Source organism: Patagioenas fasciata, chromosome 15, assembly GCF_037038585.1.
Source record: "Patagioenas fasciata isolate bPatFas1 chromosome 15, bPatFas1.hap1, whole genome shotgun sequence".
NCBI classification, from domain to species: Eukaryota; Metazoa; Chordata; class Aves; order Columbiformes; family Columbidae; genus Patagioenas; species Patagioenas fasciata.
The window spans coordinates 2,914,555-2,941,850 of NC_092534.1; the positions used below are offsets into that span (position 1 = coordinate 2,914,555).

At 42.9% G+C, this 27,296-nt stretch overlaps 1 long non-coding RNA gene across 1 annotated transcript in view; it reads right to left on the minus strand.

Annotated features, from left to right (window-relative positions):
- Positions 1-2,072: 2,072 nt before the first annotated feature.
- Positions 2,073-27,296, minus strand: part of LOC139829153 (uncharacterized) — a 176,224-nt gene continuing 151,000 nt past the window's right edge. The window contains exon 4 of the long non-coding RNA XR_011741501.1: positions 2,073-2,979. This is a non-coding gene — a long non-coding RNA (uncharacterized lncRNA). The remainder of the gene's footprint in view (positions 2,980-27,296) is intronic.

Consider the following 27,296-nt stretch of genomic DNA (forward strand, 5'->3'; position numbering starts at 1 on the left):
GCAAATTGATGTCTTTGGCCACTTCTGCCTTCAGAAAGAAGCACATTTAAACAGAATAAAGAGATTAAAGGTCAAATGCAGCAAAGGAAAGTATCTGTAATGATACAATCGATCTCAACAGGAGACTGCAGAAAGTCTATGCGTTAAAGAGGACAGTTCCAGTTCAAATGACAACTTATCAAAAAAGGTGGTTGCCTCCTAAACATGCTAGAGGGAGATTTATCTTTCAAACTGTTGAACGAAAAAAGAGCCAAAAAGAGGAGAGGAGGAGGCACGATGGAATGTGCAGGAACAAAGTGGTCTCAGGTACTGGACACTGCGGGGAGGAGGGAGCTGGAGCCACGTGAAGGATCAACGTCCTTGGGGTGACAACACAGCAGAGCCGTGGTGAAACACAACACAGCAGAGCAGTGGTGACAGTACAACACAGCAGAGCCGTGGTGACAACACAGCAGAGCCATGGTGACAACACAGCAGTGGTGACAACACAGCAGAGCCGTGGTGAAACACAACACAGCAGAGCAGTGGTGACAACACAACACAGGAGAGCTGTGGTGACAACACAGCACAGCAGAGCAGTGGTGACAACACAGCACAGCAGAGCAGTGGTGACAACACAACACAGGAGAGCAGTGGTGACAACACAGCAGAGCAGAGCCGTGGTGACAAGCACCAAGCCAGGTCTGAGAGAGAGGAGAGGTGGAAAACATTCAAGGTCTAGTGATTGTGGTACATCAGCTTTAAATTTTTCCTGAGGCTATTATTTCAGAAAAAAGCAACTCAAATGTATTACGGCTTAAAAAATATTTAAAAATCAGCACTTAACTATGAATGACAGAAAACTGATTGCAATCAACTATTTTCTACAATAGTTAGGAATGAAGCAACAAAAAAGTATTTAACTCATGGTTAAAGACTGAGAATTACAATCAGCCCGCAAACATCACCTGAGTAATTTTACATGAGTTAAATCACGCAAACCTTATTCAGTCACAATTCATGCTGAAATTTCTGGGCTGAAATTCCTCTCTGGCTGTTGTGGATTTTTCCCCCTTCTTCAATAAATTATCCCAGAGATGCTACCACAATCTCTCATGGGCTGTAATTTCACAGTTGTCACTACAGCAGCACTGACACCAGAGACAAAGCCATGGCATATCCCACCATGATATCACTGTTCCAGGCCGATGAACCAAAGAACTCGTATTTCGCCAGCGCACACACACAAAACACATTCTCTAATTACATAAAGCTCCATGAGCAATTTTGCAGATGGATTTTTCTGTCACCACGCAGTTGTCCAGTGGTAATATTTGTCCATCTCTCACAGAGCCTATTTCCAAAGGCAGGGAACACATTGCCGTGTGCTGGAAGGGACGTGGGATTCTTGCTTTGCAAATCAGCTCATTGATCATAATGAAATATGGCAAAATGCCAAGAGCTCATGTACTGAGACACCTCCAGGATTCACAGCTGAGTGGCTATTTAAATAATTTAAATAACCCTACTTCAAGTCATATTTAGAGCTGAGTATCACCAGAGTAACAACTTTTTCAGCAATACAGTGTTCTTTGTAAGTAATATACAATGTAAATTTATGAGGGCTGAAGCATAAAACCGTGACTATACAAATAATAACCATGTATAAAAGTAGACCCTTTGACCTTGGTACGGTTATTTGCACTCAGAGGAGTATTTGTCTTTACAAAGTGTTTATTTGTTCTGGCCTCACTTCTAATGATGGTCTGCGATAATCACAAATGGATGTGGGCTTGATTTGAATGATTTCTTTGGCTCCCAAAAATGTGGGGTTTACTTCTAAGCATCAGTGCACAAAGTCTAAGTTGTTCCACTATATGACTTTCACTGCAAGGAAAGTACAAAATGCTCCCCAACCAAAATTTCTCCAATATCTTTAATGTTTTTAACGGGAAAAGCTCCCACTACTAAATGGAAATTATCACCTTAATATTAATCTAAGCATTCCCAATTCTGCCCCTGGTTTCTGGGCACACTGTGCTCCTGCCCTCCAGACCACGTCAGCACACCCGCAGCATCCCGCCACTAACAAATACACCAAACCAACACATATTTAATGGGATGTCGATGTTTTCAGCACAGGCAAACACAGCACTTTCAGAGTTCACCAGTAACGACTTTAACCTAGTCTAGATGAGCCAGTCTTTCAAGTGGGGAAAGGTAATTTAGATTACATGCTAATTTACATCTGGGCCTCCCCTGTGAGCAGCTTGTGCCAAATTGAATATGGTGCTCTTGTGATATGGGATTACAGTCAAAAGAATTAAGGAGAAACTACCTAATTAATTTCAGTTAATGTTATTAGAAGACATAGAGTTGTATGCGTACCAGCTTCCCGGCGGCAGAGGAGTGCCATGGCATTTCATTCACAAAGGCACCGAGCCTCCGTAACGCATCCAAATGGACAGAAATGGACATTTCCACATCCCAGCTGCACAGGGGTCCCTTGTTCCCGCGGTCTGCCCGGAAAGCTGCTGCCAACCCTCGCAATCAGGATGGGCAAGAAATAACAAGTGCTACCAGTTCCCTTTTTGCAGAGAGTCAGGTCCTTCCCATCCCCTCAGAGGTTACAAAATCAAACTGTCTGGAGAGGTCTGGCTCATTATCTGAAGCGTCACTAAATCCAAAGCACGGCATTCGAGGAGTTCTCCGTTACAACCTTGTTCTGTCTGTGCCAAAACATTTGCTCACTCCTCAACAGTTCTGGTTTATTCTGCTCTTCATTTACTAAATTCTGAATTCCCAGATGGCTGCAGCGAGTTCACTTTACAGATTCAGCATTGCAGAAGAACAGCTATGGTAATGAGCAATGTCTTTAACTAGTCACGCTTAAAGGAGACTGGTAACATCTGGTTTTATAAAGAATACAGCAAACCCTTTGTACCTGTCACATTCCTGCACTCACACATACTCACGGTAATCTCAGTTCATGTGGATGAGCTGAAAACATAAAACAGATAATTTAAATTACTAAAGTGGACTCACTTTTTCTTTTACCAATTTAAAATATGCAAATTTTGCCAATAATTCCTTTTGCAGGGTACAATAAACAAGCAGTAGGTTTCACAAGCCAGTCTAAGTTAGAATTAAGCTAGTGCAGTAAAACCAGCATAACTGCAATGTTTGTACCAAAGTAGATTATTTCAATCAAGTTTAAATTACTTACTAGGAGGTTCACAAAACAATACCAAGCCAAATTCAGCTTTTATCCTAGCAGAACAAGATTGGTTTAAAGAGTAATTTAAGGCTCAAAATTCCAGTCATACTGTGGCAATTTTCTCGTGCAAAATTGATACAAGAAATGAGACCATCAAATTAAAACTAAGCTCATAAATGGTCAAACGCGTATGTTTGGAATTGTACCTTTGCATTGCACAGGAAAGAAATATCGTGATGAAGAAATAACTACAGGGAACCTGCTTTAGAAAACATATAAGTAAATTATTTTCCAACCATAAAATAGTCATAAAATTTCTCCACAGCAGGGTTAAGAAAACCTTCCTGAAGAAGAAAAACAGTGTGGAAATTTCCTGCAATGCTGATGTTTCCTCCAATTTTCCAGCTTTAGACATTTTCCGCTTCCATTAAATTTTAGTTAACCAAGCAGTAGATGTGATTTAGTCACATCAGTGGATATATGAGTAGATATATGACATCTCCCTTTTCCCAGCTCATTTTATAGGACACCAGAATGCTAAATAACAGAGGTCGGTATCCCACTTCCCCACGGACAACAAGGTATCTTGGGTTTGGAAAGGATTAAAAGGATGGGAAATTCCATTCACCCAGCGCAGAATGTGATGTGAGGACAGCGTGGGGCAGAGCTCTGAGCCACCACAACACCTGAACCCATCCACCCGCTCACCATTCACAGTGGAACGCCAGTGGAAATGGCAACTGAACGCCAGTGGAAACGGCAACCGGAACACCAGTGGAAACAGCAACCGGAACACCAGTGGAAATGGCAACCGGAACACCAGTGGAAACAGCAACCGGAACACCAGTGGAAATGGTCTCTAACACGGCTCTGCCTGCCGTCACATTTTACCGCTGTGTCAAACACGGAGCTGAGCATCTTCTGGTCTCACACAACAAGCAGTTTGTGCCCCTGCTTGCAGTAAATAGCAGGATAACACCAGTAACAGCCAACTGCCCAATCTGTACCCCCACGGCACAGAAATACCCTCTTGGGAGGGGATAAAGTTATAGCTCTGCATTTCTGCTCCCTTCATTAAGATTTTTAACGTCACCAAAATGTATTCTACATAAATTCAAATTAAGGATTTGTTCCTGAGCTGCATTTGGTATTTATAAACTTCAGACAGAACAGACAGTAAGGCTCACGGTTTATTGTTGTTTTAAGCCTATTGTAATCTCCAAAATATGATCAGTTATTGTGGTGGCTCTAAGTATTAAAAGCAAAATCCATTTTTCTTCGTCAAACACTTTATGTGATACGAGATGTCAGACACACAGACTGAGTCATATTCTCATTAGCTCAGCCAAGCACATACGTCTTTCCCCATCCTCTCCTTGAATTTATGTTATGAAAAGATACATATTTCGAAGCAAATAACTTTCTCTGCACGTTAAGAACAAAAAAGAAGTTGGAGACTGAAAAGGAGAGAAAAGGAACAGCTGAAAGTAATCTGAATCTCAGGATATATTTAAAGGGAGGAACAATGTATATTTCAATTGGGAGATAAGTCATATTGAGCTTATCAAAAAGAACAGTCCTTGGATGCCACAGTTTGCATGTGCCTTGAAGATAAAGAAACAATGCTGCTTTCCTCCGCTCTCTAATCCTTCAAATGGGCAGCTTCAAAATACCCCACAAATTAAGTATGGATTTATGATCAGAAATCAGGTACGTTTATTTTCCACGGTTAATTACATTCAGCGTATTTAAGAACCCAGTATATACCAGTGCTTTCTGAAAATAACTAAGTGTAGTTCCAGTCCCAGTTCTGCAGTGCAGCTCACTGGGCTCGTGGTCAGGATTACTGTACCCAACACGGCTCTGCAGATCTTCATCCTTGGGGTTTTTGCTGCATTTTATTTATTTAAGATGACATGGAATAAAGTTTTAATTTAACAGACTGCAAGAAACTGAGAGGATTGAGGGATTAAGTCAGGAGTAACATTTGTAACATTCAAAGAAAGAGAAACAAGGACTGTCTCAAAAAAACAAAAGGCTGAAATTCCAATTAATGGATTACCAGCCTCTCCAACAGTGAGTAACTCTTAAATACCTGACTCGTCCTGTGAAGCCAAAACACAAGTGCTTGCTTAAGGACCATTCGCTTTTAGACAAATTGATTTATGTGAACAGAGTTCACCCCTTTGACCACAGACAGCTTGGGATGAGACCCTAACGTATGGATTTTTTCCATCTGTTCACTCAACACCCAGGTTTTCACACTGGAGAACACAGCCCACAGTGCGGTATCATCAGTAACACACACAGAATCCCAGAATGTGAGGGGTTGAAGGGACCTGGAAAGCTCATCCAGTGCAATCCCCCCATGGAGCAGGAACACCCAGCTGAGGTTCCACAGGAAGGTGTCCAGGCGGGTTTGAATGTCTGCACAGAAGGAGACTCCACAGCCTCCCTGGGCAGCCTGGGCCAGGCTCTGCCACCCTCACCCCCAACAAGTTTCTTCTCATATTTCAGTGGAACCTCCTGTGTTCCAGTTTGCACCCATTGCCCCTTGTCCTGTCACTGGTTATCACCGAGAAGAGCCTGGCTCCATCCTCCTGACACTCACCCTTTCCATATTGATCCCCATGAATGAGTCCCCCCTCAGTCTCCTCTTCTCCAGCTCCAGAGCCCCAGCTCCCTCAGCCTTTCCTCACACGGGAGATGCTCCACTCCCTTCAGCATCTTGGTGGCTGCGCTGGACTCTCTCCAGCAGTTCCCTGTCCTTCTGGAACTGAGGGGCCACAACTGGACACAACATTCCAGGTGTGGTCTCCCCAGGGCAGAGCAGAGGGGCAGGAGAACCTCTCTGACCTACTGACCACCCCCTTCTAACCCACCCCAGGTACCATTGGCCTTCCTGGCCACAAGGGCCCAGTGCTGGCTCATGGTCATCCTGCTGTCCCCAGGACCTCCAGGTCCCTTTCCCCTACACTGCTCTCTAATAGGTCGTTCCCCAACTTATACTGGAACCTGGGGTTGTTCCTGCCCAGATACAAGACTCTACATTTGTCCTTGTTATACTTTCTCTGCCCAGCACCCGTGTGCAATCCAGCCCTTTGCTCCCCAGCCCACACCAGAGCTCAGCCCAGCGTTGGTTTCCCCCAAAACAAATGCTTTCTTGCATCATATTTAGTCTTTGTTGTTCCTGAAAATATATCCCCATACAAAAATACTGCAGTATTCAATTCAGATTTACTTCAAATTGTGTTTTAGAGGAACAATAGTTCATTATTTTTTAACGCATCAGAACAATACAGAGATTTCAAAGCACAAAGTGTGTAAGCAACAAATCCTGACGCCTGCTTGAACTGCTCTGTAATATTTTATCTGGAGATCTGCCAAGTTCTTTGTCTGAAATTCAGCTGAAGTTTGATGATCACAAGTAGAATGGCTATTTTTGTATCCAACATGCTTATTATCAGGAATAAAAAGACAAATTGCCAAGTGAATGGTGCTGTTGTTATAAAGGTGGTATTTAAACAATTGAAGAGCTGAGAAGCAAATAAAAGGCGACCAGCAAATTCTGTATTGCTTCAAAGTGTGTTTATCTAAAGCTCTATTTGTCAAACATTCCACACAAGGTGCTGTGCTCCGTGGGTTTGGATCTCCAGCACCACACAGCAACGCACCCTACACAGAGTCCTGGAGAAGGACTTTTTAGGTCACTTTAAAGGGTACTTGTTTTAGGTAACCAAAGCCACAGGGGTAATTTTCCTACATGAACAGCTTTCTTCACCACCCACAGCAGGCAAACATGAGCTGTACCCACACGGCACTTACCCTTGGCTTTATTTTGTAATGTCCACAGCACACTGGAAATGTGGAGCACTTCTACAGCATTATCGCTGTGGAAAGATAAACTAGTTGATGAAAACAAGGAAGAGGCTGAGGTTTGATCCACATCATTCCACAAAATGCAAAACATTAAGATGTCGCTTTCTATCCCATCTATCTCTCAAAGTATGAAACAGCACATCCCCTTCCACCTTCACACGAGGCTGCCAACACACACATCCCCGATCGCATACAGACCCTGTGCCCCTTGTCCTGGAGTGCTCAGGGCATCCTTGTCCCCTCTCCAGGAGGCAGTCATGTCTAAATCTTCTCACAAGACAGACCTTTTCACTAGGATAAACAGCTTTCTTCTCATTCCAACAGGACAGATTAATTGATGAAGAACTTGGTGATGGTGACCCCCCAGAATTATTAACTCCTCTAAAGCCCTTTAAAATGAATCAAAATACTCTTGTTGCATTTTTTATTAAATAGTTCCTATGGCAACTCTAAAATGTATCTTTTACTTTTGCCTACAGATATTTGCTATCTGGGCCAGCAAAGTCTCACTTTTCATCTGCAGATATTTTCCCCTCCGGGTCTGACTTGGAGGGTTTAAAAGGGAATGACTGAATTTGCAGAAAGATGCTCAAGGATTGATAACAGAAATCATCTTGTTCCCCCTCTTTAGACCATTAGTCATACTGATACACATTCTACTAATTAAAAAAATATCTATTTTTAAGTTGGACTTGCTAAAACAGCATTCCTACCCTTATGCAAAAATCCCAAATACTGATGTGTTCTGGTCAGAGGTTATTTTGTTCTGCATCCCACAATCATCTCCTCCCTGGACCGCTGTGCTAAGCTCGTGCAATTTCTAGTGCCTCTTTGCTTCACGTCGTGAAGACACTAGTTTAACAAACAATGTTCACCAGGCCCGTAGTTCCAGATGGGTACACTTCTAGCCGTATAAAAGTATAACAAATAATCGCATTTACACTACAGTAAGCTACTATGTAATGTACTTGCAGCAAATAAATTAGATCAACAGATACTAAAATCGGTATTGATAGCAACAGCTTGAAAGAGGAAAAAAGATAAAGAACAAGAAAGGAAAATCACCAGGAGGTTTAGCTTCAAATGTTCTAAAATCCCTAGATGATGGATATGACTAAGAACAATTGCCAGGGAAATAAGTGTTTGGAGAAGAGCATTTAAGTGGCAAAATAAATGGAGCTCCAGCCAAACTGAAACCTCTATAGAGCAACAAAGCAAATAACAAGACTTCACCAACTATATCCCCAGGTAAGGCAGCAATATCAGGCCTTACAGACACCACCATGCAATTAGAATGCTGTTTAGAAAACTGTCATCGCCATCAAGTTCTACTAACCTTACTCTATCTACATTTTATTAAGCAGCACAATCTTAAGGAAGACAATATTCTGTGAAGAAGTCATTAAGATGTCTAGCCATAATCACGTTGTGAGAAGTGAAAAGATCCCTTCTTACCTTGTGTTCTATTATTTCTATATTGCAAAATTCAAGTGGAAACAGGAAAAAGCTTCCTTTCAGCAAAGCAAACTTTTATTCCAGAATTAAAGCAAAAATAGTGTAAGCTCACACTGGCCACCCTAAAAGAGGCCATGGGACAGCTGTTGGCTTGGCCCATCTCGGGGCCCAGAGGTCCCACATCAGTTCATGGTTTAGTGTTCCACACAGGGCAGGAGCCAAAGAAAAATCCAGCTGTGGCCGTGCAAATGCACACGTCAAATCCCCTGTTCCCCCACCATGAGAAGGAGCAGTTTGGATTTTATGCCTCTTTACAAGAATATTGGGTTGTCTCCTCCTTGTGACTGCACATTTGTTCACATGTGTGAATTGCTTTTCCAGCAAGGTGGCTTCTACAGCACAATTGTAAATGCAAATTTAAACTTGCAGTCAAAGGGGAAAACTTGTGTGTTTACAATTCTCTCTAGTACAATGTAACTCCTCAGGAACTCAGCCAAGGTGAATACAGGGGTAAATATTTACTTTTGCTAACGTCCTGATCCAGTAATTCTCATCCTTTTTGGGGCAAGGAACAACTCTTTTATAATTTCTCCATCACTACCCTTCCCTCCTGTGTTAAACCCTCCAGCCCCTCCTACCTGAGCAGAGCTCTGTGACTCGGGGTAACAACGGCTGGGGAAGCATCCCAAACCTCACAGGTGCAGACCATTTATTAAATACTCAACTGGTGTGATTCCGTGTTCAGATTTGAGAGGAACTAGGATAACACCCACAGATTTGCCAAGTATTCTCACCCAGGCATGCAGGCTCACTCCTGTATTCATTCAGTAGCAGCCTCTCTCCTGGCTTTACATCTCCCATAATCACGAAACACCAGATGCTTCCTCCTGCTCTTCTGGGGCTTAACCTCAGGATCTTGAAAGACAGACTCCTCTGGATGCCTGGGTATTTGTGATACTGATACTTCAAATATATTATTTTTCAAATTTGCTCAAGGAAACACATCTCAGGTGCTGAGCCCCTTCCTGCTGCCTTGGCCTTTCATTTATTGAATGTCTCTCCCTGCTGCTCCCACAGCTCCTTCTGTCTGGGTCAGGTCAAGTGTCTTCCTGCCACCAACATTTGTTGAACTTTCTTATTATTAATACCACAAATCAATCTGTCCAGTAGCTCACTCTCTAGGATATTTCTAGGTGACTGCCTGGAGCGGTTCTAGGGACTTGCTGAGGTGGTTCTGCCCCCATCCCACTGCAGCCGGGCCCTGGTGCCTTCCCTCACTCTCTGAGGCTCAGCCCTTCACGAGGCTGCACGAGGATTTGGGAGGGTGAAGGAGGGGACAGGAGGGGCTGAGGGGAACGAGGGAGAGGGGAGGAAACCAAGTGAGTCCTGTTAGCTCTGCTGTGGAGAATGTTCCACCTCATGTCCAGCCCACACACCCTTGGGCAAGCGTTGGCCACGACTCCTGGGGACCTCTCCAGATCTTTTCAGATCATTTAAACTTCCACTCTCCTCATTTCCTAAGTTGTTATGAATTTAGTGGGAGCAGGTTGTACTGCCACAGATGCCTGGTAAAATGGAATATTTTTGTTCCGTACCAGCAGAACTGCTTCTGATATTCCCTTTTTTATATTACATATATCAATTTTCTTATATATTGACACAATGTCTTTTGGACTCTTGCTCTGTAACAGAGCCACTCCAGAAATTAGCAGAAACAACCAACTGCAGCAAATCATAGAATCATAGAATCATTTTGGTTGGAAGAGACCCTCAGGATCATCGAGTCCAACCATAACCTAACCTAACCATAACCACAACCTAACACCATTGAGTCCAACCACAACCTAACCTAACCATAACCACAACCTAACACCATTGAGTCCAGCCATAACCTAACCTAACCATAACCACAACCTAACACCATCGAGTCCAACCATAACCTAATCTAACCATAACTACAACCTAACACCATTGAGTCCAGCCATAACCTAATCTAACCATAACCACAACCTAACACCATTGAGTCCAGCCATAACCTAATCTAACCATAACCACAACCTAACACCATCGAGTCCAACCATAACCTAATCTAACCATAACTACAACCTAACACCATTGAGTCCAGCCATAACCTAATCTAACCATAACCACAACCTAACACCATTGAGTCCAACCACAACCTAACCTAACCATAACCACAACCTAACACCATTGAGTCCAGCCATAACCTAATCTAACCATAACCACAACCTAACACCATTGAGTCCAACCACAACCTAACCTAACCATAACCACAACCTAACACCATTGAGTCCAGCCATAACCTAACCTAACCATAACCACAACCTAACACCATTGAGTCCAACCACAACCTAACCTAACCATAACCACAACCTAACACCATTGAGTCCAGCCATAACCTAATCTAACCATAACCACAACCTAACACCATCGAGTCCAACCATAACCTAATCTAACCATAACCACAACCTAACACCATTGAGTCCAACCACAACCTAACCTAACCATAACCACAACCTAACACCATCGAGTCCAACCATAACCTAATCTAACCATAACCACAACCTAACACCATTGAGTCCAACCACAACCTAACCTAACCATAACCACAACCTAACACCATTGAGTCCAACCACAACCTAATCTAACCATAACCACAACCTAACACCATTGAGTCCAACCATAACCTAATCTAACCATAACCACAACCTAACACCATCAAGTCCAACCACAACCTAACCTAACCATAACGACAACCTAACCCCATCGAGTTCAACCATAACCTAACCTAACCATAACCACAACCTAACACCATCAAGTACAACCACAACCTAACCTAACCATAACCACAACCTAACCCCATTGAGTTCAACCATAACCTAACCTAACCATAACCACAACCTAACACCATCAAGTACAACCACAACCTAACCTAACCATAACCACAACCTAACCCCGTCGAGTCCAACCTAAAGAAGGTGCCCAGGTGCCCCAGCCCATCACCCTGTCATCAACCCCATTTGAACCATGGTGCACACTTCACCACAGCTCCTATACTTCAAGCCCTTCCACAAACAGCTGTGACTGCCCTCAGAATGTCCCCTCAATATGAATATTCATTACAAATGAGCACTATATAGCGTAACGCCAGAGCAGGAGCATCCCGGAATCTCAGGTTCAGTGTAAATAGTTATTTACTCAGCCTGATAAAACACCCCTGTGCCACCTCCCCTGCACATTCGCAGAGCAGCGTGGTTTGCAGGTTAAGTAAGTCTTCATTCTCTGAAGATGATGGTTATGGTTGGTGGGAGAGATTATAACCTCCTAGGATATTATCGTTATTCAAAGCCTGCTATGGCAAAGACACTAATTTAATTATCCAAGAGGTATTTGGGTAAATGCTTTTGTTATACGCATAAACCCTAATGAAAGAGCAGCTATGCTGTGGGTACCCTTATACCAATTAAGTATGATTACTGAAGTGATTGCAGCATTTTCCCACATTTTTTACCAAATTATAGGTGAGAACAAAAATCTGCATTTTCTTTAATCCTCTTCTTTCATCTCCACCATATAGGCAGACGTCATTTTTATTATCCTGTAAATCTCAGGTCTCTATCCTGTCTAATTATTACCGTCGGAAGACGTATTTTAGATCCTATACCTAAATATTTCAACAGTATCCCCAAGAAAAAAGAAGAAAAACTTCAAAGCACTTAGGATTCCTAGAAGCGGAAAGTCTTCAACCGCACAGTAATGACTGCATGTTGTAGAGCATTAAGTGAGAAGACAATGTGTTAAACACCTGTGAGAACATGCAACTACTATTTGGAAATCACACAATGTAATTTCTTCTTGAATATTAATTTTGAAAATTAGTGAATTAGGCCAAATAACTTCAAGGGGCCTATTTTTCTTCCCAAATATGAGATTGCAGATGAATCAGACCATAAAATAGTCATTCTAAGTATATAAAAGTAAAAACATCTCAGGAACTGACTGTATATTTAAAAGAATGCTTTATTACAGCCATAAGGTGTATTAAGTGGGATGATCTCAGATGTATATTTAAACCACCTCATTTTTGTGGGACAGAGAAAAAGAGCACACACCACAGCCTCCCTACTTGAACACAGAAACATTTATGAACATGGTGAGGATCCTCAGTGGTAAAGGCTTTTTAACAGGACCAGGTTTTCACCTTTAAAAATGACAGATTCTTGTTTCTGTTGCTACTCCCGTATTGCGTGGGAGTTGTGCTGAACACTCAGTGTCAGTCAGCGCTCTGACTTACAGAGACTGAAGAAAGAGCACCTTGAAACGGGATCACTGGGACACATGGCAATTTAAGAGGTTCAAGCCTTCTACTTACTATTCGTTACTATAAAAAGGGGTTTGTCTTTGTCAATAGTATTTCATAGGCTGCAAAAAAGGTATTCAACAGTGTAAATGAACAAATATTCTTGGCTTTTTAAGTATGCCTAAGGAAAACAGAAATGGAATGACCCAAAGAACAATGTCCACATATCTCATGCTCAAAACAAACACACTGAGGAAAGCCTAAAGATCGCGCTGGACTCTGCTCCTGACGCCGAGCCCACTCTGCCCTGGACAAGGCCCATTCCCCGCTGCCACAAGCAAAAAACACTTCCACTGACAGCAGCAATTTGGGCTGATACATTTGCTACAACTTCCATTTTTAATCTCACGGTTTTGCTATCGAATTCCCACTCCAAAATTAAAACCCTAACCCAGCCTTTTAGCTGTTTTTCACCACTGACTTGCTTTGGAGAAACAGCCATTCTGAGATTGCAGGAATGTTCCACCACACCTGCCTGGGCTGCACTTGAACCTGCTTAGTCCCGGCTCTTCTCCTATGCTTATAGTTTGGCTTTCATTTTATTTATCTATATCTGTATGTATATATAAGCACATATCTACATACCACAAACATAGTTTATCATTCCTGACTTTAATCATTTGGTTGCGGTTCTTAAAGAGGCTTTAAGGGAATTATTTTTCTGCAGAACAGAAACCCTGAAGGAACCCTGATGGCACAGGATATTGCATTTGGCTGCTCAGCGTTTTCAGCAAGGCTGGAGTGACTCACACGAGCACATGGCTGCAGAAGAAATGGTTTTATTAATTATTTACCAATCTTCAGTGTTTCAGTGCCATGCAGAGTTAGCATAACTTTCTGAATAAATTATTCAGATCTCCACAGTTCAACCCAAGCACAGCACAGCTCAAAAGAGATGACAAACCGGTGACACATAACACATCCCACTAATTCTCTTCCCTTCGTTGCAGCTCTTGATATTTTAGTCATGTTTCCACCCAGGGATGCACTCCTTAGGCAACGTAAATCAGCAGAGTCCAGTCATAAATATTTCAGAAATTCAGTGATTGTCCCGGGCTCCTGGCAGCATGGGGCACAACACACTGCAGGTACCACGGGCACAAGGAGGTGTTCAGGCGCTGCTCTGAACTCCAGAAGCTGACTGTGTATTACGATGCTTAAAAAGAAAAGAGAGATCCATAACATGTCAATGCCTGAGAAAAAATGATCCATAATACAAAGTAGATGAGACTCTATTCGATTCTGTGCAGCCTGGAGCAGAGGAGACTGAGGGCAGAGCTCATGGGCTGCAGGTTTCTCAGCAGGAGGGGCAGGGCTGAGCTCTTCTCTGTGACAGTGACAGAGCCCAGGGAATGGCAGAAGATGTGCCAGGGGGGGTCAGTGGGACATGAGGAAAAGGTTCTTCACCCAGAGGTGCTGGACACTGAACAGGCTCCCAGGGAGGGGTCACGGCCCCAACCTGACAGTGTTCAAGAAGAGACTGGACAATGTCCTCAGACACACGGGGTGACCTGTGGGGTGTCCTGTGCAGGGACAGGACTTGGACTCCATGAGCAGACATTTCTGGGAAAAGCGGCTGAGATGTGAGACACCTGAGCAGGTGCCCCGGGCAGGATCCCCAGTGCCGGTCAGCACTGACCCCTCCTCAGCTCCTCTCCTGCTCCTGATGCACCAGGCAACACAACCACCCTGCCCCGGCCAACCTTTCAAACATGGAAACGGGAGGAAGAGCCAAGGAAAAAGAATTCCTAATGGATTTTAAATCCATAAAGCACATTCTTTGCTATGTAATTAATGGAAATTTACCAGTTTTAAGTTTCCTGAGGGAAATTTTCCATGTCATATCAATTTGAAGGTAGGACCCAAGAGGAAGACAATCACAACTGCTTCATCAAACCGCTGCTGGGAGTTCATTTTCAGGCACGTTCTTTGGTGACTTTGATCCTAGACGACAGTGTTAACTCTATTTGGTCCTCAGTACTGCATTGATTTTAAACAGCCTTTTGAGATACCCTCACTAATTATTTCACTGGAAGTTTAATTAAATCTTGTCACACAGGAATAAGCTGCTTCTTGGAATAGCTGCTGAACATTATGTAGTATGTAACTGGAGAAAAAGGAGGATGGATAATTATAGCTGGACAGACAAGCACATAAAGAAAAAGCAGAAAGCTATTGCTAAATATGAATTTAAGCGCAAGTGTTTGTGAACCATCTCAGCTGCCTTTGTGCAGAAAGCAGCAGACTTCTGGCATTTGTTCTGCTTTCCATCTAGTTATTTCTGCATCACGCACTTCCATTCTCAAATCTCATCCCAATTTCTGCAATATAGGCAACTTGGTAATGCACAAGCTTCTCGGGATTCCTGTTAGATTGGTAAGGAATTACTGATATTTAGCCAAGAACACCTGATGAGCGGCTATCTTCTTCACACAGCTGCTCTGCTGCTCTTCACTTACACAAAGCGGCAGCAGCAAAGTTGCTTTTCTTTTGTCATGAAATGCCCACAACTCCTCCCTGCTGATCTGCAACTACCTTTTCTTTTCCAAATGGAGTCCTACAGATAAAGGATATTAGATTATAGCAGAGATTGAATTCATTCCTCAACCAGACATACACGCTCAAAAATGGGACCAATCTTTTTGCCATTAGAGATTTCACTATCATCTTTGCACTTTCCTTCTGATTTTTAGATTCCCTAGAGCCAATGAATAAGTCTTTTACAACAAGTAATTTACTCAGCTCTAATGTTCAAAGTCACATGTATATATTTCATACTGAGCCAGCAGCTAGTTAGGATATTCTGCTTGGAAAACCGAGCAGAAAAAGGAAATTAAGCTATGTCCTTTATGTGAAGCACCTACTTTTTGTCAGCCAATATATTTTTGTATTACTGGTATAAATGTGGCATTCATACATAAATACCATACTTCTAAGATTACATCAATATTTCATTTTAAAAAAAGTTCATCTGACTTTAAACGAGCTTTAAGAGCAGAAAAAACTGTTTGGAAGGGTATATCAACCATAACGAGACAGCAGCTGATAAAATTAAAGCTTAATGACAGATGAAATAAAATAGGGAGATGTATTCATTTCCTAATCTGACTTTTAATACATGAACTTGATAAGACATTGCAGGATTGGATGTGAAGTCTCTTAGCTACTGAACAAAAGCCTCAAGAGTTTTGCATGGTAAATCCAAACAGTCCGACTGGGCTCGAGAAGGGAAACACAAAGGGGTGTTTGCTGGGGAGAGCAAGAGCCCAGAGGGGCTGCAGGGGAACGAGGGAAAAGAGCCACCCCAACGAGGTGCTGCCCTTTCATCTCATTGATGTATCTACAATATGGCTGGAACACCCAAGAAAGAGAATTTGTTTTCCAGCCCTTAACAAATGCCAGTGGCCGTGTGGACAGGTTGCTCTTCATCCAAATGGGCTGGGAAGTCTCTGAGAACACACAGCCCTGCTTGGAGATGAAGAATAAAACCTCTGGCACTTCTTTGACAGCATTCTCAGGTGCAGCTGAAGTACCCAAGGGCAGAAATGTATTTCTTGTTAAAAAGAGAGAAAATAGTACTTTTGTTTCTTCCCCAGTTTCACTTTCCTTGCAAGTAATTTCCTGACTGATACCAACGAGTGTGTCTGTTTAACTAAGGAATGAAATAATCGGTGGGTGCCAAACGCCACTCTCCTAAACGGGAATCTGTCCCACTGACGGCAGGGCCTCAAGGAAGCCATCGAACTCACCTCCGCTTGTCAGAAAGTGCTATTGCTGTCTTCTGCTTATCTACACGCTCAACTCGTGAGGCTCCCTGAGATAACACACCCATGTTTTCAATTGTGGGTGCTGGAATATAAAGGTACAGGTAACTATGTGGGGGAAGAGGTATAAGAATTGCAGACAGGGATAGAACAGGAAAAATCCAAACAAACTGTCTTCTCTCTTAATGACATTCAACCGGAATAATTTGGGGTGTTATCTTGTATAGAAAAGCACAATATCTGCAGACAGAGCGATCTTCACATTGTCTTTCTCTCATTGCAAAAAGCTTAGCAAAGTTGTAGATTGCAATACGCTTCAAGGTTTCAAATGTTCTTAACGGAGAATTACTGGAGCACCTCCATACATATTTAATAGCTAGGAGTCAGCAAATATAGTGCAAGGCCAAAACCTGTAGTCCATCTACCATATCAAAAAGAAAAAGGAAACAAAAACTGACTATTGCACCTACACATACAATTGACTTCTGTCAAGCTTTCTAAAAAACGGTTCATATGGTAATTTAAAATCATCACTTTGAATCAACACAACTTTGTAATTCCATCTTCTGCCCTTCCCAGTGACAGTCCGATCATTACCGGTCTATGTATTTCCAGCATCGGTCCAGAGCTGCAGAGTATGTGTGATATGCAGATACACTTATCTATAAAACACATCAAATAAGACCCACAATCTCTATTTTTAAAATATCTTCACTACAGAAGCAACCTTTGCTACTCCAAATGCCCATCCTCTCATCCTTCATAAGCAATTTCTTTGTGGAAGACTAGCAAAAAATCAAAGGAGGGTCATTTAAAAACAGACAAACTAAAACCAAACAAAAAGCACACAAAATCCTGAAAAATTTGGAAGTTTCCCTGAAGAGCTTCTAACTTACTGCAGCCGGTCAGTTACCTGGTGTCGTTTCCAGCTTACGCGCTTGGAATGATTTTCCACAATTAAATTAAAAAGCATCACGCACCCACTCCCACGCGGTTGAGCAAAACTGAGCAGATGAAGACTTCACAGAGAACAGACACCAGGCTGGTGCAAATCTCACCGCTGTTGAAATTTGCCGTTTGATACTGAAGCACATTCCTAAACAAATGTGGTTACGTTATACATCATTTTAATGCGCTTTTCTCACTTTCTGGTTTTTGCAACGTTTTTTTGCTACTGGCTTATTGTTTGCTGTTTAATTTAGATTTATTTTAGACTACTGAAATGATGTTAGACAAAAAAGCAAATTCAAGTGAATTTCGAGACTGCTCAGCAAATGGATGAGATGCAGCCAACCCTGGGACTCCTGCAGCCGGAATCGGGCACCAGAATGGGCCCAATTCCTCTCCACAACAACGCCGGTCACACATCGCACAACCAACGCTTCAGAAGTTGAACGAATTGGGCTACAAAGTTTTGCCTCATCCACCACATCCCCCTGACCTCTCACCAGCCGACCAGCACCTCTTCGAGCACATCGACACCGTTTTGCAGGGAAAACACTTCCACAAGCAGCAGGATGCAGAAAATGCTTTCCAAGAGTTTGTCGAATCCTGACACACAGATTTTTACGCTACAGGAATGAACAAACTTATGTCTCATTGGCAAAAATGTGTTGATTGTAATGGTCCCTATTTTAATTAATAAAGACGTGTTTGAGCCTAGTTATAACGATTTAAAACTCACAGTCCAAAACTGCAATTACTTTTGCATCAACCCAATACTTCCTCATCTCATAACCCTGGCTAGAGGAGAGATGCCACAGGAGTGCTGCGGACAGGAGCATCCTGCATCCCACATCCTGCATCCCAGAATGTCAGGGTTGGAAGGGACCTGGGAAGCTCATCCAGTGCAATCCCCCCATGGAGCAGGAACACCCAGCTGAGGTTCCACAGGAAGGTGTCCAGGCGGGTTTGAATGTCTGCACAGAAGGAGACTCCACAGCCTCCCTGGGCAGCCTGGGCCAGGCTCTGACACCCTCACCAGGAACAAGTTTCTTCTCATCTTTCAGTGGAACCTCCTGTGTTCCAGTTTGCACCCATTGCCCCTTGTCCTGTCACTGGTTGTCACTGACAACAGCCTGGCTCCATCCTCCTGACGCTCACCTTTTGTATATTTATATAAATATATACTTATATACACATATATATATATATATATATATGTATATGTATACTTATACATTGATTTATATATATATCTCACATCCCCCATCCAGCATCTCCACATCCCAGCTGTGCTCCCACCCCGCAGCCTGGGCCTCTGTCAGCATTGCTGCACAGCAAGTCTTCCCCAAAGCGCTCTTTCTTCTCTCTGAACAGCATTACAAGCGGTGGAGCTCACACAACGATGAGCACTGGCCTGTTGACAGAGCCCCGTGGCACTGCTATTTGCACCTACATTTCTCCACGGAGCTTAAAGTCACTTTGAAACTGCTGGAGGTCTGGGTCAATGAGGAGAAATTCAGGATAATTAGCACAAGATGTGCCTGGGTCCAAATGTTCCAAATGAAAAAAGAGGTGCAGAAGAGAAGGAAAAGTACCCAATTTATACGCAAAACTGTGTAACCAGGTATCGCTCCTGCTCTGACTCTGAAATGTGCTATCTCAAAGACTGGGATTTCCTCACAAACAAACTAACAAAAAAAAAAAGGACAAGAGTAAGGGGAAGATAAAAATATTCCAAAGTAAACAGTTTGACTGAATCACAGATATAAAAGGGAAAGAAAAAGTCTGCAGACTTCTATTGTGTAGATAGACAATTAGCAGATACATATGAGCACTTAGGGAAGCCCTTTATGCTGAGCAGAGCCAGAACAACCCAGACCTCTGCAGAAGTAACACCAGAAGGGATTTTCCCCCACGCTTCTGTGGGAACAGTGGGCACTGACCCTTCACAAACCATTGGTTGAGGTCACACGTAGTGAAAAACGGAAGTCCTAGCAATATAACTTCCAATTTCGCTGCTAAACAGTTTAAGACATCCAGAAGGACACTCGACAATTTGTTCAGCTGAGCAGTAAACAACCCTGCACACAGCAGGAACATGTGCAAAGCAAACTACACCTGCGTGTTCCTCTTCAGATTGCCAGAGGCTGTTACAACAACTGCATCTCATTTTGGGGAGGAAGAAACAAAAAAGGCACAGGAATACTGCAACATTTTCCAGAACAAGTTGTTAAAGCTCTACATAAAGAGAAACGTACCATCTGATGTACCATCAATAACTAAAATTAAACTCACATTTAACATGACTAGAACCAAGCAGGCAGCCAAGCCTCAGTTTGTTCTTAGCAAATACTTTTAGGGTTTAAGCTTGTCCAGGTATTACAGCCCCTGCTCCTGGCAATGTGACCCCTGCAGCTCCATGCTGCTGCTCCACACCTGGAATGGGAGCCCTCCTACACAGTTTTTGACCCCAAAGCTGCAGCATCACAGCACTCGCTCTTGGAGCTGTGGCACCATGCAAGGAGAGGCAGACCTTGCCATGGGGAAGCAGAGATGTGGGGCAGCAGCTCCCCAGCGCAGACTGCACTGGGACTCCCAGTGGTCCCCGTCTCACGGCACTGGAATGCAGAGGAGCAGGTGACAGCTGCCAGGGCAGAGCAGGTTCAGGCGGTGCCACGTTGTCCCTCTCACCCCTGCTCAAGGGTGACACAGGCTGGCACAGCCCAGCTCCGGAGCAGGGATGCCCCTGCAAGGCGATGGTGCTCGGCCCTCCCGCTGCCACGATGACAGGCGGGGACACGCTTTCCCCTCATGAGGAAAGGCTGAGGGACCTGGGGCTCTTTAGTTTGGAAGAGACTGAGGGGTGACCTTATTAATGTTTACAGGTATAAAAGATGAGTGTCAGGAGGATGGAGCCAGGCTCTTCTCGGTGACAACCAGTGACAGGACAAGGGGCAATGGGTGCAAACTGGAACACAGGAGGTTCCACTGAAAGATGAGAAGAAACTTGTTCCTGGTGAGGGTGGCAGAGCCTGGCCCAGGCTGCCCAGGGAGGCTGTGGAGTCTCCTTCTGTGCAGACATTCAAACCCGCCTGGACACCTTCCTGTGGAACCTCAGCTGGGTGTTCCTGCTCCATGGGGGGATTGGGCTGGATGAGCTTTCCAGGGCCCTTCCAACCCCTGACAGTCTGGGATTCACCCCAGCACCCAGCCCTGCTCATCCCAACTGGGCAACACCTTCCCACACCACAAACAGAACGTTGGCAAAGTGCATTAAAACCTTCAACCTGCCCCCCGGGCTCAGCCCCACCGCTGCCATCCCCCACCGCGGCACTGCCCCCGTTCCCCCAGCTCCTCACCCGCTCCCTCGCTCTCTCTCCGTTTCTGGGAAGGAAAATATAAAAAGAATTCTCTTGTTATGTGGTATTGACTTCCATTCAGTGCAAGACTGGGAAACAATATAGAAAGCTACAGAACAAAAATGAAAAACAAAACCCCAGCGACCTTGAGTAGACGACACTGGAATTGCTTCAGTAAGTAAAACCGCAGATGCCAAAGGTGTAAGAATTCAAAACACATTTTTCAAGTTCCTCAGAATACCTGCTGCATTCCTAGAAGATATTTATTGTAAACTGTGCAATGCTGGGCCAACCCAAGTCTGGCACTCGCTAACGAGAGAGGCTCAGAGAAGCCCGGTGTGCGCGGTGAGGACCGACCGTGTGGAGTGCTGTCAAACAACTGAAGAAACACATTCACATAAAATGCAGAGCCAAAAAAGCACATTTCAAAGTGTTTTTTCAATCATTAATTTTCTTAAAAACATCTAAGTGAATTTTTAGCCTACAGTCTCCCTTTCAAAAGAAGTCTTCAGGCAAAAATCTGCTAATCATCCCATGATCACAAATTACTTCATTATATTAACAAGGGAACACACAGACAAGGCTGGGTTTTATTATTTACTTATACAACTCTTTCAACTCTATGTTATACATAAGACCTCGAGCCTCTGTAATCTGTGATTTTTACTGAATTTTGCAGACCCACACAAAGAGAGGGGGTTTGTGTGACCAATGACAACGTGAAATGAGAAAATATTTCTGACAGGAGGGTTTTTCGGAGGTTTCAAAAGCCGGCGGTTGGCTGGCAGCAATAGCAGAGACCACTGGCGTAAGGATGAAGAACCACCAGCCATTTCAAAATAATTTAACCCTTGTTCTTCCATTTCTAAAGCATTTTATTGCCATTCTTTCTATAGATGTGCGTCTTGCACAACCAACGCTCAGTGTGATACCAGCCAGGCAAAGGGAAAAGAGCGTATCTTTGTCACTGAGATGTTCTGTGGGAAACAAAGATGCTTTGAAAGAAAAACATCCCAGGAGGATTCTCTGCTGGAATTGTTCCCAGGGCACTGGGGCTCAGTGGCATCCACACTCATCCGTCATTAACCAATTAGACATGCCTGAAATTAGTGGGGTGGCTTTTTTACAGAATCACAGAATGGACTGGTTTGGAAAAGCCCTCAGAGATCATCCAGTCCAACCCTTGGTCCAACTCCAGTCCATTGACCAGATCATGGCACTAAGTGCCATGGCCAATCTCAGTTTCAAAACCTCCGGGGCTGGTGAGTCCAGCACCTCCCTGGGCAGCCTGATCATTTTTGGTGGGTTCGGGGGTTTTTTGGTTGTTGGTTTGTTTTGACTTTGGTTTGTTTGAGATTTTTTGTTGCTTGTTTGGTTGGGGGTTTTTGGCTGGTTGGTTGGTTGGTTTGTTTTTCTGGGTTTGGTTTGGTTGGGTTTTGATGTTTTTTTCAGAAACTCTTCAGCCATAACTTCCATAGTAACTGAGATATTAATTTGATGTTAAAAAATTACAGCAAGACCTCACACAGTGAATTTCACAAGACAGCCAGACAGCTATTGGGCCAAAAAGAATTAAGAAAACAAATACACCTATTTTACAGAAACAGAGAACATTAAAGAACTTGTTTTCTACCAATATCCATCGTGTCTCAATTTCAACCTCAGGGTATATTGAACCGAGGGACATTTTATGTGAAATCAATGCCTGTTGTGTACACAAGGGCTTTTTCAAGTCCTAGCCTGCAGACTGGTCACTTAATGGACACGTCATTTACCCTGAGTAGCCCGTCCCAATCCCACTGACCGATGTGACTGTATGTGCACCAACAGCGTTACGATGCTGCACCCCAAGCTGAATTATTGGGGACTGATAATCAGACAATGCCCCTCTACAAACGAGGAAACACTGAGTGCTCCGCAGAGATAATAATGAGCTCCCTGGGTCACGTTTGCTGTTACTGGCCGATCCTCAGTAAACTGTTGGCCAGACTGGAAGAACCTGAAGCCACCAAAGACAACCTGTCTGGTGACACTTCAGAGACAAGCAGTTGTGACCAGGCCAAATGCCAAACACCAAAACTGTTTGTTAAAAACCTGTGCAAACCCAACCTGCACCGACAACTCCACGACCCCATGCAAGCTGCATGTGAAACCCCTGCCCGTGGCCGCAGGAACGGCTGCAGAATCTGCAGGATAAGCTAATGAAACCCAGTTAAGTACTGAAGTACAATCTTAAATCAGACAAAAGTTGACTGAGGTTAAGCACAAATTAAAAGGTCAATACTCAGGCATTTGCTTACGGAGCTAGATGTTCAATAGGAACACTAATAAATTCAACATTATTGTTTTCTCCTGCAACAGCACAAGCAGAACATGGATTTATTTCTGAGGAGAGAGGGGGTGGTGCCGGGTGGTGCTGGGGGCTCTGGGTTCCCCGAAAGGCCGGTGCTGAACAGGGATCAACGCTGGGCAAGAAAAGCCCATCTGGCAAAGCCCGAATTGCCCACAATGCTCCTTCTAACTGGTACAAACCTCCAGTTTCTGTGTTAAATAACACATAGTATTGGTGTAGAACACAGAGATGTGCTTGCGCTGCTATTGCTCTGCCTCATTTACTTATTTGGGGCATACTTGATCATAATTAAATTATACTGACGTGACGCTCAAACAATTTCTGCATGGATTTGCCCATAGGGCTGCCAGCAAACTATCTCTTCCTATTCAAACAAACAAGACAATTCAAGATTTTTCACCAGAGAGACGCATTTTAACTCTCTTTTAATGGTAGAATAATGAACATTTTATAGTGGCAGTTTCTGTTTTAAATGAGGTATTTTTATGGATGTTGGGATTGTCCTGTAATGGTTTCAGTTCAGAGCTGGTGGGATTGTAATTAGGTGTTCTGCTAAATATTTGTTACTTTTTCTGATTGTTCCGATAGGTACAATTTTCTCATAGTTTAATATCCTCGAAGCTGAATATGTCAATCATTAAAATGACTCAGTGGTAAAGAAAACACATCTGTCTGGTCAAAAACACAGCGTAGCAATTGTGATTTTATTTCAAATTGCTTATCAAATGTGTAATTGCATCTTCGAATATACTTTTAAAATACACATAACAATAGAATCAGCAAACTTACACTTTGAATAGCATGTTCAATTTTTGTCAGTCCTCATGAAAACTTAGATTTATGCCACAAAGACAAATAAGAGAATTTTGTAAGATTAAGGTACAGAAAAGATTTTGTATAAAACAACAGCAGAGCAAACCATCTGGAGAGAAACATACGCTCTCTCTGAATCTCTTTAATTTGGGAAGTGATTGAGCTCTAGACACTGATCTTTTCTCCTAAGAATACCATGTTCTAACGGATTTGCAGGCAGCACACACAGACATATGTTTGTCAGGGATTCAGCAGAAAGTACATTGCTGGGTGCTGCTGCACTGAGACAAGTGGCCAAATCCCAGTTCTACTGAAAATCCACATATACCACACAGCATATCACAGCATTTCTACTTCTAGCCCAAAGGTTTCTGACAGCACTATCTGTTCAGAGGTGCCTGTGGACAGCCCATAACCAGCACATAACCAGATTCTTCAGGGAAAAATCAATTATTTAGAGGCATAGAAAAAGGTAGCGAGAGTTTCTTGAAGAAGGGTTTGATGATAGCGAAAGCCAAGAGCAAACCTGTGTGGTACACAAATCCTCAGAAAGCTGCTTCTTGGTCCCAATATTCAGCATGTCCAGGTTCACTAGTCTTGGTACCTTTATCCCAGGGAATAACTCAGGGCAACAAATAACACAGGCCAGCAGCGAGACTTTGGAAATGCCTGGCCATGTACCTCAGGGGAGCTCCAGAGCTGATCTGTATGTGAGTATTCATCCGAAACACTCTTTAAACTTAGCTTAAACTGATTCAGTGGTCCAAAGTGCAAACACCCAACATACAATATCTAAATTATCTGTTAGTTTAAGACCACTGAGGGGGGGATATATAGATAGATATAGATATAGATAGATGATGTAGATGTAGATAGACGGAGTTGATTATAGAGATGATGATATAGATGTAGATGATGATATAGATATAGACGATATAGATAGATAGATATAGACGATATAGATAGATATAGATGAGAGAGATAGATAGATAGATAGATAGACAGATAGATAGATAGATAGAGATGATACAGATAGATAGATATAGACGAGATAGATAGAGACGATATAGATAGACATAGACGATATAGATAGATATAGACTATATAGACAGACAGATAGATAAGATAGATAGATAAGATAGACAGATATAGACAATATAGATAGATATAGACGATATAGATAGATAGATAGATAGATATAGACGATATAGATAGATAAGATAGATATAGACGATATAGATAGATAGATAGATATAGACGATATAGATAGATAGATAGATATAGACGATATAGATAGATAGATAAGATAGATATAGACAATATAGATAGATATAGACAATATAGATAGATAGATACATAGATAGATAGATAGATAGATAGATAGATATAAACGATATAGATAGATAGATAAGATAGATAGATATAGACAATATAGATAGATAGATAGATATAGACAATATAGATAGGTATAGACAATATAGATATAGATGTAGGTGTAGACGTAGATAATGTAGGTGTAGATATAGAACTGTGGCTTAAGGTCTTAATTTTAAGAGCTCTTTGTTACTTTATCTGTGTGTCTCCAGGACAGTAATTGCAGAATTCCACATAATACTAATATTTCTTCGGTAACTGCTGTAACTTAGAGCCCACAGAGCTCGTGTGTCCTCACCCAGGCTCTCCCCAGCACTGCAACAGCACGAGTGTTGTTCCTGCTCACACCAGAACCAGGGCCGATTCTCTTCTGTGCTGCGCTTTGCATCCTTCAGTTAAAAGAATAATTTTTAATTGGAATGGGAGTGCGCAGCACACTTCCCAAAAGGCAGTTCTGCACTCCCGCAAAGAGCAGCAATGCCCAAGCTCTGACCAAACACACAGTAATTGCACGCAGCCAGGATGAAGACTGGTTAGGTCTCAGTACCAACATAACGCGCACAGATGATCCAAGAGCGAGCCCCAACACAAGTATTACCAGAGCTGTTTTCTTCCAGGACTACATTTCTCTGTTTCATACCAAAGCACCGACCCAGGGCTGTGAATCAGCCCCACGTCCATCGCTGTGCTCCTGAAGGCAGCAGCAGAATCAATGGCCAAGTCCTTGGTTCATCCTCGTTCCCCAAAAACATGACTGATTTTGACAGCAAAGCAAAGCTCGCGGTGACTCTCATTGCATGGGCGACACAGGAACAGTGTGGCCGTGGTAAACCCACCCCTGGAAATCACTACTCCGGGGGTTACGAGAAGATAATTAAAATAAAACAAGTTACTAAAAGATCCCATCAAGTTTGCCCCTGAATAATTAGTTTTCTAATGCATAGCAAGGCCACTACTAACAAGCCACCCTGAAAGCAGAAATTCAGATGTTTTTCTTGCAGGCAGAATTGAAAGGGAACACTTTGCTTTTCCAGTCTCTAATCTCCAATACAGTATCCACAATGAGCTGCTAATAATCATACACTATATCATCAGGGCTTTGCACCTATTTACATATAAATAGTTCTGACCTGACTTGGCTACCAACAACGGTTAATTTAATTTCTTGTCCTTTGGCAAGTGAATAGTCATTGGTTTTCTAGCACTTTTAACCTTGGCAAACCCTTGGGAAATAAAAATTAGATTGAAAGAAAATTACTAGTGGTGGAGAACAGTAAGAAAGTGACAGTAGTATATATAAACCTCAGGCAGCAGTGGAATAAAGTGTCATATTATTGTATGCTGTCTTCAAAAGTTCAATATTACTTTCTTGATTTACACTCCTGTAATTTTTTCCCAGTAATTCTTTTTGCTTTGGGGACTTTTGCACCTAACTTCATGTTTTTCAGCTGGGAAGAGGGACTAACTTATTTAGCATTAAAAAAAATAATCTATCCGAATTCATAAGAATAAGGCAGTGAAGTGCAACCAACAGCTACCCAGGGTGGCAGTTATTGACCACTAATGACTGAATATTAGTGTAAGATTATCGGATCACTGCTCCCGCAGCACCTGCACGACAGCACATTTAAAGGACGGCATTTGGGTCCCTGGAGCCCAGTGAGGAAATATTAGAAGAAAATATGAGAAGAAACTGCTTCCCAATGAGGGTGACAGAGCCTGGACCAGGCTGCCCAGGGAGGTTGTGGAGTCTCCCCGATGGTCATTTCCGAACCCC